General features: G+C 42.7%; 1 long non-coding RNA gene across 1 annotated transcript in view; it reads left to right on the top strand.

Annotated features, from left to right (window-relative positions):
* LOC119624880 (uncharacterized) overlaps nt 1-17,057 on the top strand; it is a 38,322-nt gene extending 21,265 nt beyond the window's left edge. The window contains exon 3 of the long non-coding RNA XR_005241009.2: nt 16,720-17,057. This is a non-coding gene — a long non-coding RNA (uncharacterized lncRNA). The remainder of the gene's footprint in view (nt 1-16,719) is intronic.
* The last annotated feature ends 1,793 nt before the right edge of the window (nt 17,058-18,850 follow it).

The raw sequence follows: 18,850 nt of genomic DNA, 5'->3' as shown, positions 1-18,850 counted from the left end.
GATACAGTCAAGATACAGAACATTTCCATCACAAGGATTATCATGAAGCCCTTTCATAGCGATGGGCCTTTCTTCCTATCATTCCGTAATCCCTGGCAACCACTAATCTATTCTCCGTTTCTATAACTTTGTCATTTCAAGAGTATACTGGAAATGGTGGCTCACTCCTGTAATCCCAGCACTTTGGGAGGCCGAGGTGGGTGGATCACCTGAGGCCAGGAGTTCGAGACCAGCCTGGCCAACATGGCAAAACCTTGTCTCTACTAAAAATACAAAAATTAGCCGGGCGTGGTGGTCTGCCTGTCGTCCCAGCTACTTGGTGGCTGAAGCACAAGACTTGCTTGAACTCTGGAGGTGGAGGTTGCAGTGAGCTGAGAGGCCACTGTACTCCAGCCTGGGCGACAGCAAGACGCCATTTCGAAAAAAAAAAAAAAGCCAGGCACGGTGGCTCACGCCTGTAATCCCAGCACTTTGGGAGGCTGAAGTGGGAGGATCACCTGAGATTGGGAGTTGGAGTTCAAGACCAGCCTGCCAAGGCAGGCTAAGGCAGGAGAATCGCTTGAACCCAGGAGGCGGAGGTTGTGGTGAGCTGAGATCATGCCATTGTACTCCAGCCTGGACGATAAAAGCGAAACTCTATGTCAAAAAAAAAAAAAAAAAAAAAAATGTGGGGGGAATGCTATCTAAATGGAATTATATAGTATGTAACCTTTGTGGATTGACTTTTTTCACTCAGCATGATCCTCTAGAGCTTCACACATGTCATCAATATGTGTATCAGTAGTTGGCTTCCTTTTATTGCTGAGTAGTATTCCATGATACAGATGTACCAAAGTTTAATCATTCATCTATAGAAGGACATCTAGGTTGTTTCCAATTTTTAGCAGTAATGAACAAAGCTTCTATAAATATTTATGTATAGTTAGTTTTCTGTGAACATAAATTTCCATTTCTCTGAGTTAAATGCCCACAAGTGCAATTGCTACATCACATGGTAGCTGCATGGTTGGTTGGTTGTTTTAACTGCCAAACTGCTGGCTTGGTTACTTTGGAGGGTGAAGCAAGAGGATCGCTTGAGCCCCAAAATTCTAGATTTCCTTCTTGGCACTGCTTTAGCTGTATCCCACAAATTTTGATTTATTTTCATTCAGTTCAACGCATTTTTCATTCACCTTGAGACTTCCTCTGACTCATAGATTACTTCAAAGTGTGTTGTTTATTTTTCAAGTGTTTGTAGTTGTACTCATCATCTTTCTTTTATTGATTTCTAATTTGATTCCACTGGTCAGAGAACACACTCTATGTTTTCAATGATTTAAAATTTTCTGAAGTTTGTTTCATGGCCCAGGATGTAATCTATCTTGGTACGTGTCCCATGGGTACTTGCAAAGAATGTGTATTCTGCTGCTGTTAAGTGGAGTGCTCTATAAAGTTTAATTAGAATCTGTTGGTTGATGATGATGTTAAGCCTTCTTACAATCTTCTGATTTTCTGTCCACTTGTTCTAAGCAATTATTGAAAGCGAGGTGTAGAAACCTCCAGCCATAATTATAAATTTGTCTGTTTCTCTTTTCAGTTGTGTTAGGCTGTTTTTGCATTGCTATAAGGAGTATCTGAGACTGGGTAATTTATAAAGAAAAGAGGTTTAGTTGGCTCATAGTTCTGTAGGCTGTATAGGAAGCATGCTGCCAGCATCTGCCTCTGGTGAGGGCTTCAGGAGGCTTACAGTCATGGTAGAAGGCCAAGAGGGAGCAGGCATATCACATGGTGAGAGACGGAGCAGGAGAGAGGGATGGGGAGGAAGGTGCCACACACTTTTAAACACCAGATCTTGCATGAACTCAGAGTGAGAACTCACTCATCACCAAGGGGATGCTGCTAAGCTATTCATGAGGAATCCTACCCTATGATCAAACACCTCCCACCAGGTCCCACCTCCAACAATGGGGATTAAATATGAACATGAGATTTGTAAGGAACAAACGTTCAAAGTGTAGCACAGTTCTATTAGTTTTTGCCTCATATATTTTTGCAGCTCAGTTGTTTGGTGCATACACACTGCTGTGTGTTATTGGAGGATTAAATCTTTTATTATATAATGTCCTTCTATGTCCCTAGTAATTTTCTTTTCTCTAAAGTCTACTTTATCTAATATTAATATAGCCATTTCTGCTTTCCTTTGATTAATCTTTTTGATATTTCATCCTTTTACTTTCCACCTGCCTGTGTTGTTATATTTGAAGAGAGGTTCTTGTATACAGCATATAGTTGGGTCACGTTTTTGCTCTTTTATTTTTATTATTTATTTATTTTTGAGATGGAGTCTCACTCTGTTGCCCAGGCTGGAGTACAGTGATGTAATCTCAGTTCACTGCAACCTCCGCCTCCTGGGTTCAACCGATTCTCCTGCCTCAGCCTCCTGAGTAGCTGGGACTACAGGCATGCACCATCATGCCTGGCTAATTTTTGTATTTTTAGTAGAGGTCATGTTGGCAAGGCTGATCTTGAACTCTTGACGTCAAGCAATCCACCTACCTCTGCCTCCCAAAGTGCTGGGATTACAAGCATGAGCCATCATACCCGGCCTAAGTTTGCCATTTTACTTTTTGTTTTCTGTTTGTTCTTTCTGGTTTTTAAAATTTATTTCTCTGTTTTCTTTTTCCTACTTTCTTGTGCGTTACTTAAATATTTACTAGAATTCCATTTTGATTTATCTTGTTTGTTTGTTTTAGAAAAAAGGTCTCACTCTGTCACCCAGACTAGAGTGCAGTGGTGTGATCATGGCTCACTGTAACCTTCAACTTCTCTCATTTGGCTCTGGTGATCCTCCTGCCTCAGCCTCCGGAATAGCTGGGACCACAAGTGCAAACCACCAAACCAAGCTAATTTTTTTTTTTTTTTTTTTTAAGATATGGAGTCTCACTGTGTTGCCCAGGCTTGTCTCAAGCTCCTGGCCTCAGGTGATCCTCTCACCATGGCCTCTCAAAGTGCTGGGATCACAGGCATGAGCCACCACATCCAGCCTATTTCCAGTGTTTTCTAGTCTATCTCCTTGCAAATCTTTTTTCAGCGGTTGCTCTTTATTATATATACATAACTTCTTACAGTTTTCATTTTGCCAGTTTGAATGAAGGGTAGAAACTTTACCTCCTTTTATGCTCCTTTACTTTTCCCTATTTCTAATATAATTGTCTTAAGTTTTTCCTATACATACATTTAGAACCTCATCAAACAGTGTTATAATTTCTGCTTCAACCATCAAACACAATTTAGGAAAGAAAAGTCTATTATATTTACCCATATTTTTGATTACCATGTGTTTTCTTCTTCCCAGATATTCCAAGATTACTTCTTTTATCGTTTTCTTTTTTTTTTCAAGAACTCCCTTTCCTTATTTAAAACATGTCTGTTGATGACACGGTTTTAGTTTTCCTTTATTTGAGGATGCCTTGACTTCCCCTTGTTTCCTGAAGGATATTTTCACTGTGTACAAGATTCTTGATTGGCAGTTCTTTTCTTTCAGCACTAGAAAAATGTTGTGCCACTTCCTTCCAGCATCTATGGTTTCTGATGGAAAATCCACTGTCATTAACATTGATTTCTTTCCCTCTGTAAGTGAGATGTTGTTCTTTTCTTGCTGCTCTCAAGATTTTTTCTTCATCTTCGGTTTTTAGAAATTTGATTATGAAGTGTGTTGGCCTGGATTTTTTGTTGTTGTTGTTTTATTCTGTTTGGGTTTTACTCATCTTCTGGAATCTGTAGCTTATGTCTTCTGCCAAACTTGGAAAGTTTTCACCATTATTTCTTCCAATACTTTTCAGCATTGCCCTCTTTCTTTTCTTCTTCCAGGAATTCAGTGACACAAATATTAGCCCTTTCGTTATAGTCCCACAAGTCCTTGCAATTCTGTTCATTTTTTTTAAAGTCTGTTATCTCTCTGTTCAGACTGGGTAATGTCTATCATTCCATCTTCAAGTTTACTGATTTGTTCCTCTGTGCCTTCTATTTTGCTGATGAGCTCATTCATTGAGTTTATAATTTCTGTTATTGTATTTTTCACATCTAAAGTTTTAATTTGGTTCTACTTTATATCTTCCACTTCTTTGCTGAGGCTTTCTATTTCTTTGCTGAGTGTTTTTGTTTGCTGCTTTGTTTGTTTCAAGCTTGTTCTTAATTGCTCATTGAGGTATTTTTATAATGGCTACTTTAAAATCCTTGCAAGGTCATTCTAACATCTCTGTCATCTTGGTGTTGGCATCCACTGATTTTTTTTTCCATTCAATTTGAGATCTTCATGGTTTTGGTATCATTCATAATGAACGATTTTTTATTTAAACTTGGAATTTGGCGGAGTTATGAGACTTTGGATCTTATCAATACCTTCTGTTTCTAGTGGCTTTCTGTGACATTATTCTGGCAAGGGAAGAAGGAGTGCTGCCTCATTACTGCTAAATGGAGGTAGAAATCTAGATCTCTCAGTCGGCTCTGTTTATATCTGATAGAGGAAAGGGTGCTTATTATTATTGCTAGGTGGGAATGAGAGTTCCAGCCTTCCAATAGGCCTGCACTGATACTTTCCTGGCTGGTAGAGGTAGGGACACCTGGTTACTACACTACGTGTGGCCACTGAGGCCACAAGGTGCAGAGTGACCTTGTTATTGCCAGGCAATGGTGAAAGTCCTGATCCTCCGCTAGGGCTCTTCTGCCACCACTCCAGTGGAAAGGCTGTTGGCGGGGGGGGTCATTACTGTGAGTTAGTGGTAGAAGTCCAGGACCCTCACATGGTCTCCACAGATTCCATAAAGTGGGGTTGTGGGGGTGGGGGTCATTATCTCCTATTAGGGATGAAATTCTTGGCCCTCTATTCTGCCGTCTCTCATGCCACCCTGGCAGTAGGTTCTACATATGCATTTTACATTCACAGTTTACATTACAGCCTCATGAGATGGGACATCTAGCCTCCTACTCACCATTTGGTAGCATTTGCAGGGGTGAGGACCAGAGTCAAAAGGAAAACCCAGGGATTCACCACCATGCTGTTCCCTGGGACTCAATGTCCTTAGTTGGTCTGTTTTCTTCTCTCCATCTCTCCAGGTTTCTTATGTTTGTTTTTATATAATTTTCAGGGTTTTTAGTTATACTCAGTGGGAAAACTGGGAGAAATATGTCTATTTCATCTTCCCAGAACCGGATGTCCCTAGTTGGCCATCTTGAAAAACAGACAAAACCCATACTCTGGGGCAAACCAGAGAGAACCATCCAAGGTTGCTGAGCATTTGAGCTGACTCTTCTGGGTGTTATTCTTGGTAATTCTGGGGGCCAGGAATCTCCTGCAGCCATTTATTTGGTTTGATGTTTTTTATTTAATTAAATTAATTAATTTATTTATTTCAGATGAAGTCTCGCTCTGTCACCCAAGCTGGTGTGCAGTGGCATGATCTTGGCTCACTGCAACCTCCGCCTCCCAGGTTCAAGCGATTCTCCTGCCTTGGCCTCCCAAGTAGCTGAGATTACAGGCATGCAATACCACGCCTGGCTAATTTTTGTATTTTAGTAGAGACAGGGTTTCACCATGTTGGCCAGGCTGGTCTCGAACTCCTGACCTCAAGTGATCCACCTGCATTGGCCTTCCAAAGTGTTGGGATTACAGGCGTGAGCCACCACGCCTGGCTGCTTGATGTTTTTTAAATCAACTATTTAAAATAAGGGATAATTACCAGTTTCCAGTCAGAGGAAGATCTGAGTGGTCGCTGTTGTTTTGAGTGCGGGTCGCCCATGTCTCAAGCAGGAGTTTGTCTCCACGACTTTAGTTGCCAAGTTTTATGTCTTCACTAACTATCCCCAGAATCTACACTCATCACTATTGCTAGCAGCCAAATTCACATCCACCAACTGGGATTTATAATTCCTACTTTTCTTAGGTGATGGGAAATGTATAATTAACTTTAATTTTGATGATATTTTAGTCACATCCTCAAGCTTTGTCCACACAGATATTTGGAGAATGTCTACCAGGTTTGCCAGGACATTTTATGGGTAGAACTGATTTTTGATTCTCAACAATGGCTAAGTGGTGAGAGAAGAAGTCAGAGTTTTAAGGAGATCTCAGCCAGCAAAAGGTCAGCAATCGAAAGACCTGACCTCCTCATTCCAATCACATGTGCATTCAGACTTAGAAAGACAAAGAAAAGAAGGGAAGAGAAAGAGAAAAGATTACTTGATCCAGAATATTCATTCTAAAGATGGAGGCCTTTATCATTTAGGATTCCACTCAGCTGCAAGTGACAGGAAGATCACAGTGACAGTGGCTTAAACAGGATGGCTTAAACAGGATAGTAATTCATTTCTCTATTACATAAAAATCTGGAAGGGCAGTTCAGAACTGGAATGGGAGCTCTGGATTCATCAGGGACCCAGACCCCTTCCAAATTTCTTGCTTTTAGCCTCCCAAGTAGCTGGGATCACAGACATGTGTCACCATGCCCAGCTAAAGTTTTTTTAATTTTTAGTAGAGATGGGGTTTCACCATGTGCCCAGGCTGGTTTCGAACTCCTGAACTCAGGTGATCCACCCACCTTGGCCTCCCAAAGTGCTGGGATTACAGGAGTGAGTCACTGCACCTGACCTCTTTTTTTTTTTTTTTTTTTTTTTAATTTTTAAAATTATTTTGTAGAAATAGGCTCTCACTATATTTATTGCCCAGGCTGGTTTTGAACTCCTGGCCTGAAGTAATCCTCCCACTTTGGCCGCCCAAAATGCTGGGATTACAGGCATAAGCCACTGTGCTTGGCCTGGAGGCAAATAATTTCTGTCTCAGAGATTAACAATAATAAGAATTCATAATGAAGTCTATGGGTGACCAACCCCTGATTTACCTTCACATGCTGCCATTAACAAGGACGTTGAGGATTTTTCCATTTGATGACTGTATCTGTCTATAAGAGTAGAGCCCATAAGGATGGCTTTTCTTCTCTAGCGGCTCCAAGTGTGTGATCAGAATCACCGGCAGGCTTTGGGTTCAGTTCAGGCTACATCAGTGATTAACTCGGCCATGGAGTCTGTGGGATAAATACAGAATAAATATCATGGCAAAGAGACCACAATTCCAGGAAAATAGCATGCCCTTGGCAAGAGAAATATAAATGTTAAAGCGAATCACAGGCAATCTGCCAGGGAGCCAGATCTAAACTGTAGGAAGCTCCAGTCTTCTTGAATTTAGCAGAGATTTGAGTGACTAATCCACCCTTCTTATAATTTCCCTCCAAAATTGGAAAAATAAATCCATGAATACAGGATGATTTATTTTAAATCTGAGTCAGGGCCAGGCACAGTGGCTCACTCCTGTTATCCCAGCACTTTGGGAGGCCAAGGCAGGCTGATCACTTGAGGTCAGGAGTTTGAGACCAGCCTGGCCAACATAGTGAAACCCTGTCTCTACTAAAAATACAAATAATTATCCAGGGATGGTGGTACACACCTGTGATCCCAGCTACTCAGGAGGCTGAGGCACAAGAATCACTTGAACCCGAGAGGTGGAGGTTACAGTGAGCCAAGATAGCACCACCGCACTCCAGCCTGGGCGACAGAGCAAGACTCTGTCTCAAAAAAAAAAAAAAAAAAAAAAAAAGTCTGGGTCAGTTGTAAGCATACAGTGTGATAACCCATCTGAAAAAACAACATTAAAAGGTTCAGAATTTTCAAATACCCACTTGCCATGGCACCAGGGACTAAGAACTAAGTAGCTGTCTCTTAAGTTTACCAAAATAAAAAATTGTCTGCTGAGGCTTCTCTGCTTTAAAATAAAAGTTTACTCCAGCCTGGGCAATCTAGCAAGACCCCATCTCTAAAAAAGATTTTTAAAATATTATCCAGGTGTGGTGGCACACACCTGTAAAGCCAGCTACTCCAGAGGCTGAGGCCGAAGGGTCTCTTGAGCCCAGGAGTTTGAGGTTGCAGTAAGCTATGATTGCACCACTGAACTTCAGCCTGGGCAAAAGAGCAAGAGCCTATCTTAAAATAAAATAAAGTAAAAGTTTACCAGTTCACAACCTCTCACTTCTCTAGGCTCAGCAATCTGCAGCTGCTCAGGAACACAGCTAAGAAAAAAAACTGAACCACACATGTCTATGAGAAAATCATTTTATTGCCTGCCACTTTACTGCACTTCTCACGAGTAGCTGGGATTACAGGTGCACACCACATCGCCTGGCTAATGTTTGTTCATGTTTTGTAGAGACGGGATTTCACCATGTTGGCCAGACTAGTCTCGAACTCCTAACGTCTGGTGATCTGCCCACCTTAGCCTCCTAACCTGCTTTAAGCAAGTCTATCAGTGCCATTTGTCCAACAAGAAGTGCTCACTTCATGTCTGTGTCACATTTTGGCAATTCTCATATTTCAGATTTTCTCATTATTATATCTGTTATGGTGATTTGGGATCAGTGATCTTTAATGTTACAATTGTAGTAATTGCAGTTTTTGACATTAAAAGTAATAGCAAGAACTGCAATTATTTTTTCACCAACCTAAATAATTGTTTTGGGGCACTACAAACTGTACCCATATAAGACGAAAAACTTAATAACATGTGCGTTCTGACTGCTCCACTGACCTGCCATTCCCCACCTCTGTCTTTTTTCTTAGGCTTCCCTATTCACTGAGACAAAGCAATATTGAAATTAGGTCAATGAATAATCCTACAATGGCCTGTAAGTGTTAAAGTAAAAGGAAGAATTGCATGTCTCTCATTTTAAATCAAAAGCTGGAAATGATTAGGCTTAGTGAAGAAGCCACGTTGAAAGCCGAGGTAGGATGAAAGCCGAGTCTCTTATACCAAACAGTTGACCAAGTTGTGAATGCACAGGGAAAGTTCTTGAGGGAAATTAAAAGTGCTACTCCAGTGAACACATGAGTGGCATGAAAACTAAACAGACTTATTGCTGATACGGAGAAAGAGTGGTCTGAATGGAAGAACAAATCCAGGCCAGGTGCAGTGTCTCATGCCTATAATCCCAGTACTTTGGAAGGCTGAGGCAGGTAGATCACTTGAGATCAGGAGTTCGAGACAAGCCTGGCCAACATGGTAAAACCCTGTCTCTACTAAAAATAAAAAAACTAGCCAGGCACAGTGGCTCATGCCTGTAATCCCAGCTATTCAGGAGGCTGAGACAGGAGAATCACTTCAACCCGGGAGGTAGAAGCTGCAGTGAGCCAAGATAGTGCCACTGCACTCCAGCCTGGGTGACGGAGTGAAACTGTCTCAAAAAAAAAAAAAAAAAAAAGATCAAATTTGCCACAACACTCCCTTAAGCCAAAACCTAATCCGGATAAAGGCCTTAACTCACTTCAGTCCTATGAAGGCTGAGAGGTGAGGACTCTGTAGAAGAAATGTTTGAAGCTAGCAGAGGTTGGTCCTTGAGGTTTAAAGAAAGAAGCCATCTCCATAACCTAAAAGTACAAGGTGAAGCAGCAAGTGCTGATGGAGAAGCTGCAGCAAGTTATCCAGAAGATCTAGCTAAGCTCATTAATGAAGATGGCTACACTAAACAACAGATTTTCAGTGTATACAAAACAGCCTTCTATTAGAAGAAGATGCAATCTAGGACTTTCATAGCTAGAGAAGAGTAGGCAATGCCTGGCTTCAAAGCTTCAAAGGACAGGCTTACTCTCTTATTAAGGGCTAATGCCACTGGTGACTTTAATTTGAAGCTGGTGCTCATTGACTGTTCTAAAAATCCCAGGGCCCCTCAGAATTATGCTAAATCTACTTTGCCTATGCTGTATAAATGGAACAACAAAACCTGCAGGATGGCATATCTGTTTACAGCATGGTTTATTGAATATTTTAAGCCCACTGTTGAGACGTACTGTTTAGGGGAAAAAAAAAAAAAAAAAATCCTTTCAAAATGTTACTGCTCAAGAACTCTAGTGAAGATGTACAAGGAAATCAATGTTGTCTCCATGCCTGCTAGCATAACGTCCATTCTGAGAGTCCATGGGTCAAGGAGTAATTTTGACTTTCAAGTCTTACTCTTTAAGGAATACATTTCATAAGGCTATAGTTGCCATAGAGTGATTCCTCTGATGACTCTGGGAAAGTAAATTGAAAACCTTCTGGAAAGGGGCCAGGTGCGCTGGCTCACGCCTGTAATCCCTGCACTTTGGGAGGCTGAGGCGGGCGGATCACGAGGTTGGTAGATCGAGACCATCCTGGCTAACAAGGCGAAACCCGTCTCTACTAAAAATACAAAAAATTAGCCAGGCGTGGTGGCGGGGGCCTGTAGTCCCAGCTACTCGGGAGGCTGAGGCAGGAGAATGGCGTGAACCCGGGAGGCGGAGCTTGCAGTGAGCCGAGATCGCGCCACTGCACTCCAGCCTGGGTGACAAGAGCAAGAGTCTGTCTCAAAAAAAAAAAAAAAAAAAAAAAAAAATGGTTTCTTGAGATGGAAGCTACTCCTGGTGTGAAGATGCTGTGAACATTGTTGAAACAGCAACAAACGATTTAGAATATTCCACCTTCTGAGCTGATAAAGGACGGGCAGGGTTTGAGAGGATTGCTTCCTTTTTTTTGTTTTTCTTTTTTGGCTGCTCCTTACAGAGCACAGCTAACTCCCAGGCAGTGTGCCCAGAGTCAACTGACTCCAATTTTGAAAGAAGTTCTACTGTGGGTAAAATGCTATCTAACAGTATCGCATGATACAGAGAAATCCTTTGTGAAAGGAAGAGTCAATGTGGCAGACTTCATTATTGTCTTATTTTAAGAAATTGCCCCAGCCACCCCAAACTTCAGCAACCACCACCCTAATCTGTCAGCAGCCATCAACATCAAGGCAAGACCCTTCACCAACGAAACGACTGCAACTCACTGAAGGCTCAGATGATCATTAGCATTTTTAACAATAAAATATTTTAGGCTGGGTGCAGTGGCTCACGCCTGTAATCGGGTGGATCACCTGAGGTCAGGAGTTCGAGACCAGCCTGGCCAACATGGTGAAACCCCGTCTCTCCTAAAAATACAAAAATTAGCCAGGCGTGGTGGCAGGCGCCCATAATCCCAGCTACTCTATAGGGCTGAGGCAGGAGAATCACTTGAACCCCGGGAGGTGGAGGTTGCAGTGAGCCGAGATCGTACCATTGCACTCCAGCCTAGGGGACAAGAGTGAGACTTTGTCTCAAAAAAATAAATAAAATAAAATCTTTTAAATTACGTACATTGGGGTTTTTTAAATACAGCATTTTTTATTTTCTGTTTATTTTTATTTTTATTTTTTTGAGACAGGGTCTCATTCTGTCACCCAGGCTGGAGCGCAGTGGTGTGATCACAGCTCACTGCAACCTCAACTTCCCTGGCTCCGGTGATCCTCCCATTTCAGCTTCTTGAGTAGCTGGGACCACAGACGCATGCCACCAGGCTCAGCTAATTTTCATATTTTTGGTATCACCATGTTGCCCAGGTTGGTCTCAAAGTCTTGAGCTCAAGCAATCCACCTACTTCAGCCTCCCAAAGTGCTGGAATTACAGGCATGAGCCATCGCGCTTGGCCTGTTTTTTAAATATAATGCTATTGCACATTTAATAGGTTACAGTATAGTGTAAACATAACTTTTATATGCACTCAGAAACAAAAAAATTTGTATGACTCACTTTACTACAATATTTGCTTTATTGTGGTGGTCCGGAACTGAACCTGCAATATCTCTGAGGGATGCCTGTGATTTTATAAGCATCTGTGCATTTTTTCCCTAAAGAAGCCAAGCATATCCACTGGATTCTGACTCACAGCCCATGTAATCCTGTACCGCACACAGTTCTAATAAGCATGTTACCCAGCTTCCAATTTCCAAGTATATTAGGATCCTGGCCAACAGAATGTAGACAAAATGTGCTGCATTCAGATATGGTCTTTAAAATTTATTGTAAAATACTTCATTCTGTCTCTCTCACATGTCCCCAAATCCAGAGGATTCTGAGATGGAGTCTGAAGCCCTGGAACATACCGGAGGCCCAGATAGCAGGCTGGTCCCTGAGTGACTGCCGGGCGGGGTGCAGAGCACTTCTTTTTTTTTTTTTTTTTTTTGAGTTGGAGTCTCGCTCTGTCACCCAGGCTGGAGTGCAGTGGCGCGATCTCGGCTCACTGCAAGCTCCGCCTCCCAGGTTCACTCCATTCTCCTGCCTCAGCCTCCCGAGTAGCTGGGACTACAGGCCCCCACCACCACGTCCGGCTAATTTTTTTGTATTTTTAGTAGAAACAGGGTTTCACTGTGTTAGCCAGGATGGTCTCTATCTCCTGACCTCATGATCCGCCCGCCTCGGCCTCCCAAAGTGCTGGGATTACAGATGTGAGCCACCGTGCCTGGCCAGAGCACTTCTGCAGCCCCACCCTGGACTGTGAAGCCAGCAAGAAATACTTTTTTGGGTTAAAGTAGAGAGGTTTCAGGGTTGTTTGAAACAGTAGCCAGAATTCCTCATCCCAACTTATACAGAAATTAGTACCAAAAGTGCTGTTAAAACACACACACACACACACACACACAGACTTGTGCCTCAGTTAGTAGGCAGCAAGGGAACAGATTTGGCAGAGTGGGTGACTGGACATCTGTTTTATAAAGTGGCAAGCTGTGGGCAGTACCTCATTCCTGTAATCCCAGCACTTTGGGAGGCCGAGGTGGGTGGATCATCTGAGGTCAGGAGTTCAAGACCAGCCTGGCCAACATGGTGAGACCCCCGTCTCTACTAAAATACAAAAATTAGCCGGGTGTGGTGGCACACACCTGTAATCCCAGATACTTGGGAGGGTGAGACATGAGAATTGCTTGCACCAGGAGGCGGAGGTTGCAGTGAGCAGAGATCATGCAACTGCACTCCAGCCTGGGTGAAGGAGTAAGACTCTCTTTCAAAAACAAAAGGCCAGGTGCGGTGGCTCACACCTGTAATCCCAGCACTTTGGGAGGCCAAGGTGGGTGGATCACAAGGTCAGGAATTCAAGACCAGCCTGGCCAGCATGGTGAAACCCCATCTCTACTAAAAATACAAAAAATTAGCCGGGCATGGTGGCGTGCACTTGTAATCCCAGCTACTCGGGAGGTTGAGGCAGAAGAAATGCTTGAACCCGGGAGACGGAGGTTGCAGTAAGCCAAGATCGCACCACTGCCTTCTAGCCTGGGTGACAGAGTGGGACTCCATCTCAAAAAAAAAAAGAAAAATACAAAAAATTAGCTGGGCATGGTGGTGGGTGCCTGTAATCCCAGCTACCCGAGAGGCTGAGGCAGGAGAATTGTTTGAGCCCGGGAGGCGGAGGTTGCTGTGAGCTGAGATCGTGCCACGGCATTCCAGCCTAGTTGACAAAGTGAGACGCTGTGTCAAAAATAAAAATAAATATTAAAAAAAGACTGGCAAAAAATTTGATAAAATTGTCACCTGTCCCTATTGAACCTGTAGCTCTGTAGGAAGAAATTAGAAAACAGCACATTAGTACTGTGCGTTGGTTGTTATTGACTGCACTGGACAGACTATTACAAGAAAGTGATGATCACCGGAAAAACTGGCCAATTTAAAGCAGAAGTAAAAAACAAATAGAGTCCAGAAATTCAGTGTCCTGCTGAGTTGGAAACCCCAACTTTTTTTAGACTCTGAACTGGAAGATATGAGAACGAACAAGGCTTTGAGTAACAAAGTTCCAAGAAAATTTATGAGTTGAACAAAGTGGATGAGCTTTGTGCCAAAGATCAAATTAAGGGAGTGGCCTTCTAAGCCAGGTATGGTAGTGTGAGGTGGCAACCATTAAGTTGAAAGAGGTGTGGGGGAAGAGGGAGGCAGAAGGGAACTAAAGAAAATAAGGCAGGCTTAAAAACTATGTCTAGGAAGAAACTTTGGGTTACTGGCACATGGAACTGACTGGAGGTAAAGAGATGGGAAGCCTACAAAGTTTTTGAATCCAGGATCCCAAGTTTTTTGCTTTTAACTGTTCAAAGCTTTAAGCCCCCAATCTTGCTCAAGAAGGGCATTCCCCAGATATACACTTCAGTTGTGGCCGGGGAAGATGATGTGCAATGAATGAAAACCATGCTAGAGGGTGGCTGCAGGAGCCACAGAAAGCGATAGAAAGTTCCTCCTAGAGAGAAAAATTAGAACCTAATTGAAGGCATGAACACCTAGAGGATTTCACATTTTCTCTTGACCAATGACTGCTGTGTGTCTTCTATTTTCTCTTCCAAACGTGAGTTATAAAGGCAGCAATTCTGTGTTCCATCATTTTATATTAGTATGGCAAGAGGCAGGGCCAGTACTAGAATGAGGCAAGTGAGATGGCTCGGGCACAAAATGTAAGGGGGTATTCATTCTCAGGCTGGTGTAAGTGCTGATTTGGCACAGAAGGAGCCACATCCACACCTGACAGTAGGTGACGCACATCAACACCTACCTTGTAGGTCTCCCTTTTTGAGCTGAAGGTAGTAACTGGCTGGGACTTTGAACTGTTCATCTTCACAGGTGGAAGGGGCAGTATTCTATGTGTAGAAGGAAAAATGAAACAAATATTTGGTTAGCAGAAGCAAATATTGGTTGTTCTCCAACACCTATGCTTTCACTTCCTTGGCACACCAGTAGGCCATGTTTCCTTGTTCCTTTGCATCCAAGTGGGGCAATGTGACTGTGTCCTGTCCAGTAGAATGTATGCTGTCCAACAGAATAGTATGCAACTTTAGGCCTTGTGTTAGTCCATTTTGCATTGCTATAAAGGAATATCCGAGGCTTGGCAGTTTATAAAGAAAGAAGGATTATTTGACTCATGGTTCTGCAGTCTATACAAGCAGCATGGCACCAGCATCAACTTCTGGTAAGGGCCTCAAGAAGCTTTCAATCATAGTGGAAGGCAAAGGAGGAATAGGTAAGTCACATGGCAAGAGAGGGAGAAAGAGCAATGGGAAGGAGGTCCCAGACTCTTTTTTGTTTTATTTTGTTTGTTAGAGACAGAGCCTCGCTTTGTCATCCTGGCTAGAGTGCAATGGCACAATCATGGCTCACTTCAGCCTCTACCTTCTGGGGTCAAGCAATCCTCCCATCCCAGCTTCTCGAGTAGTTGGATCTACAGGTGCATGTCACCACACCACACCTGGCTACATATATATATATACACACACACACATACACACACATATATATGTTTGTTTGTTTTTTTGAGGCAGAGTCTCACTCTGTCACTCAGGCTGGAGTGCAGTGGTGCAATCTTGGCTCACTGAAACCTCCGCCTCCCGGGTTCAAGCAATTCTTCTGCCTCAGCCTCCCAATCCCTGTAGCTGGGATTACAGGCACATGTCACCACGCTCAGCTAAGTTTTTGTATTTTCAGTAGAGACGGGATTTCACTCTGTTGGCCAGGTTGGTCTCAAACTCCTGACCTCAGGTGATCTGCCCGCCTTGGCCTCCCAAAGTGCTGGGACTATAGGCGTGAGCCACCGCACCCGGCCTATATATACATAATACATATAATATATATGAGATGGGTCGCACTATGTTGCCTAGGCTAGTCTCGAATTCCTGGGCTCTGATCCTCCTGCGCCTTGGCCTCCCAAAGTGCTGGGATTATAGTCATGAGCCACCATGCCTGGCCCCAGACCCTTTTTTTTTTTTTTTTTTTTTTTTTGAGACGGAGTCTCACTCTGTCTCCCAGGCTGGAGTGCAGTGGCCGGATCTCAACTCACTGCAAGCTCCGCCTGCCGGGTTTACGCCATTCTCCTGCCTCAGCCTCCGGAGTAGCTGGGGCTACAGGCGCCCGCCACCACGCCCGGCTAATTTTTGTATTTTTAGTAGAGACGGGGTTTCACCATGTTAGCCAGGGTGGTCTCGATCTCCTGACCTCGTGATCCGCCCGTCTCTGCCTCCCAAAGTGCTGGGATTACAGGCGTGAGCCACCGCGCCCGGCCTCCAGACTCTTTTTAACAACCAGATCTCCCGTGAACGAATAAAGCAAGGACTCACTCATTTTCTCGAGGACAGCACCGAGTTATTCATGAGGGATCTGCTCAATGACCCAAACACTTCCTGCCAAGCCCTAGCTCCAACCTTGAGGATCAAATTTCAACATAAGATTTGGAGGGAATAAATATCCGAACTATATCAGGCAGGCCCCTAAAACCTCTGGTGCAATCATCTCCTGCCACCAGATGCAAACAGTGCAGTGGAGCTCTCCCAGGCTCTAAAAGGCAGCAGAACCACAAGACAGAAGGAGCCTTGAAGTCTTCCTTGTTGGAAGTGATATGTCTGTGAAATGCAATGTTATAAAAAGTGGTATCAGAGATAGGCTGCTGGGGACAGACAACTAAGGAAATCGGAGAATTAGAAACATTACATCTTGGCTGAGCATGGTGGCTCACGCCTGCAATCCCAGCACTTTGGGAGGCCGAGGTGGGCAGATCACCTGAAGTCAGGAGTTTGAGACCAGCCTGGCCAACATGGCAAAACCCCATCTCTACTAAAAATATGAAAATTAGCTGGGCATGGTGTCGGGCACTTGTAATCCCAGTTACTCAGGAGACTGAGGCAGGAGAATTGCTTGAACCTGGGAGGCGGAGGTTGCAGTGAGCCAAGATTGTGCCACTGCACTCCAGCCTGGGTGACAAGAGCAAGACTCTGTCTCAAATAAATAAATAAATAAATAAATAAATAAGAAAAACATTAAATCTTATTATTGTCATTAATAGTAGTTTCTTATTCTTTCTCTCAGTTGGACAAGGCTATGCTAATGATGCTGTGATTGTGGATGAAATCTTCATGTGCACCAGTGGGTTTTCGTATTTTAAGCCAAGGATAAATGCTGCCTATGCAGATCACAGACTGATAGCTGTTGCTAGATCAGCACTAAATAGTCTTTCCTACAATTAAAATAATATCTCAAAGCACATGTCTTGATAGTACGTGGGTAGTGGTGCCTTCATCTGTGAAAGACTGTTTTGTATAATAAAGTTGTTTTTAATAGATGAGTCAGGTAATTTTTTATTGAGCTTGCTTCAAAATTGTTTGGTCATTTTCTGTATAATAAATAAGCTTTACCGTATGCTTTTTTGGAAGTCTTTCTGTCCATCACTCTCCATTAAAAATACATCACAAAATGAATAGAACTGGACATCATATCTGTGTTTTGCTTCCACTTAAGTTATCTTTTTGTTTTTAATAAGACAGGGTCTTCGAAAAATTTATATTTCATTTTTATTGGTTTATTTAGAGACAGGAAATACCTCTGTCACCCAGGCTGGAGTGCTGTGGTGCAAACAGCTCACAGCAGCCTTGAACTCCTGGCTCAAGAGATCCTCCCACCTCAAGCCAGGCGCAGTGGCTCACACTTGTAATTCTAGCATTCTGGGAGGCAGAGGTGGGCAGATCACGAGGTCAGGAATTAGACCATCCTGGCCAACATGGCAAAACCCCGTCTCTACTAAAAATACAAAAATTAGCTGGGCATGGTGGTGCACACCTATAATCCCAGCTACTCAGGAGACTGAGGCAGGAGAATCACTTGAACCCGGGAAGCTGAGGTTGCAGTGAGCCGAGATCGTGCCACTGCATTCCAGCCTGGCGACAGAGTGAGACTCTGTCTCAAAAAAAAGAAAGAGAGAGATCCTCCCACCTCAGCCTCTACTACTAAAGGCACACACCACCATGCTTGGCTAGTTTTTTTTTTTTTTTTTTTTTAATAGAGATCTCACTGTGTTGCCCAGACAAGTCTTAAACTCCTGGACTCAGGTAATCCTCCCACCTTGGCCTCCCAAAGTGCTGGAATTGCAGGCATGAGCCGGCCTAAAAGTTATCCTTACTGCTACTCACTCATTTAAATTAAAAAAGATGAAAGCAACCTAAGATCATCTAAACAAAATGGGCTTAAATTCCCTAATCGCTAATAAAAGACAAAATCAAACGTACTAAAACCTAGACAGTAGGAGAGGAAATGAAGGATGTTTGGCATTGGTGAAAGTAGATATCAATGGGTGCATGTGTTCACACCCAAAGATTTCCAAAAATCAATCTTGATTCTTACTTACATTATGAAAACTAAGATGTCATTTCCAATTATGTCTGTGGTTCTTGAGTTATGAACATTTCTTGAGTTACGAACCACTCTGAGAGTCTAATGAAAGCTATAGATTTTACTCCCAGAAAAACGCATATAAATACATACATAAAACTTTGCATATGATTAATTGTATTGCCTTGGAAATGTTTTTCCTTCTCTTAGAAAATTATTCAAAAAGTTTTGCTTTTCTAATTTGGTTTTTCAAGTAAAAACTAATGACTACTTTTTGAAAATTAAAATAAATTTAAAAATTAAATGAATGTAAATAAATTAAAATACATTAATTTTAATGTTAATTAAAATTAAAATAAATACAAGTTGTGCACATAGAGAAAAACAGAACAAAAAGTAAATTTTAATTCTGCTCAAAAGTAATTTCAACAAAAACAATGCTGCCCCTTTGGCTTAATAAGTTGTGTGATCTTTTAAAAAATAAGACAAATATGTTCATTACCATAGAATTGATTTTAAGTCTTGCTTTGATGGAAATGAGTGTTGAAACCCTGCCTCATGAAGGTCTGTGTTAGTAAATGGAATCTGTGGTCCGGTGACCAGTTGAGGATGGGCTGGGATCAAGAACACCAGGATTGGCCAGGCATGGTGGCTCACGCCTGTAATCCCAGCACTTTGAGAGACCGAGGCAGGCAGATCACCTGAGGTCAGAAGTTCAAGACCAGCCTGGCCAACATGGTAAAAACCCATCTCTACTAAAAAATACAAAACTTAGCAGGGCGTGGTGACAGGCACCTGTAATCCCGGCTACTCAGGAGGCTAAGTGGGAGAATTG

Source organism: Chlorocebus sabaeus, chromosome 8 (genome assembly GCF_047675955.1).
Source record: "Chlorocebus sabaeus isolate Y175 chromosome 8, mChlSab1.0.hap1, whole genome shotgun sequence".
Taxonomy (NCBI): domain Eukaryota; kingdom Metazoa; phylum Chordata; class Mammalia; order Primates; family Cercopithecidae; genus Chlorocebus; species Chlorocebus sabaeus.
Note: the sequence above shows the minus strand (reverse complement) of the source record. Positions and strands in the feature narration are given on the sequence as shown.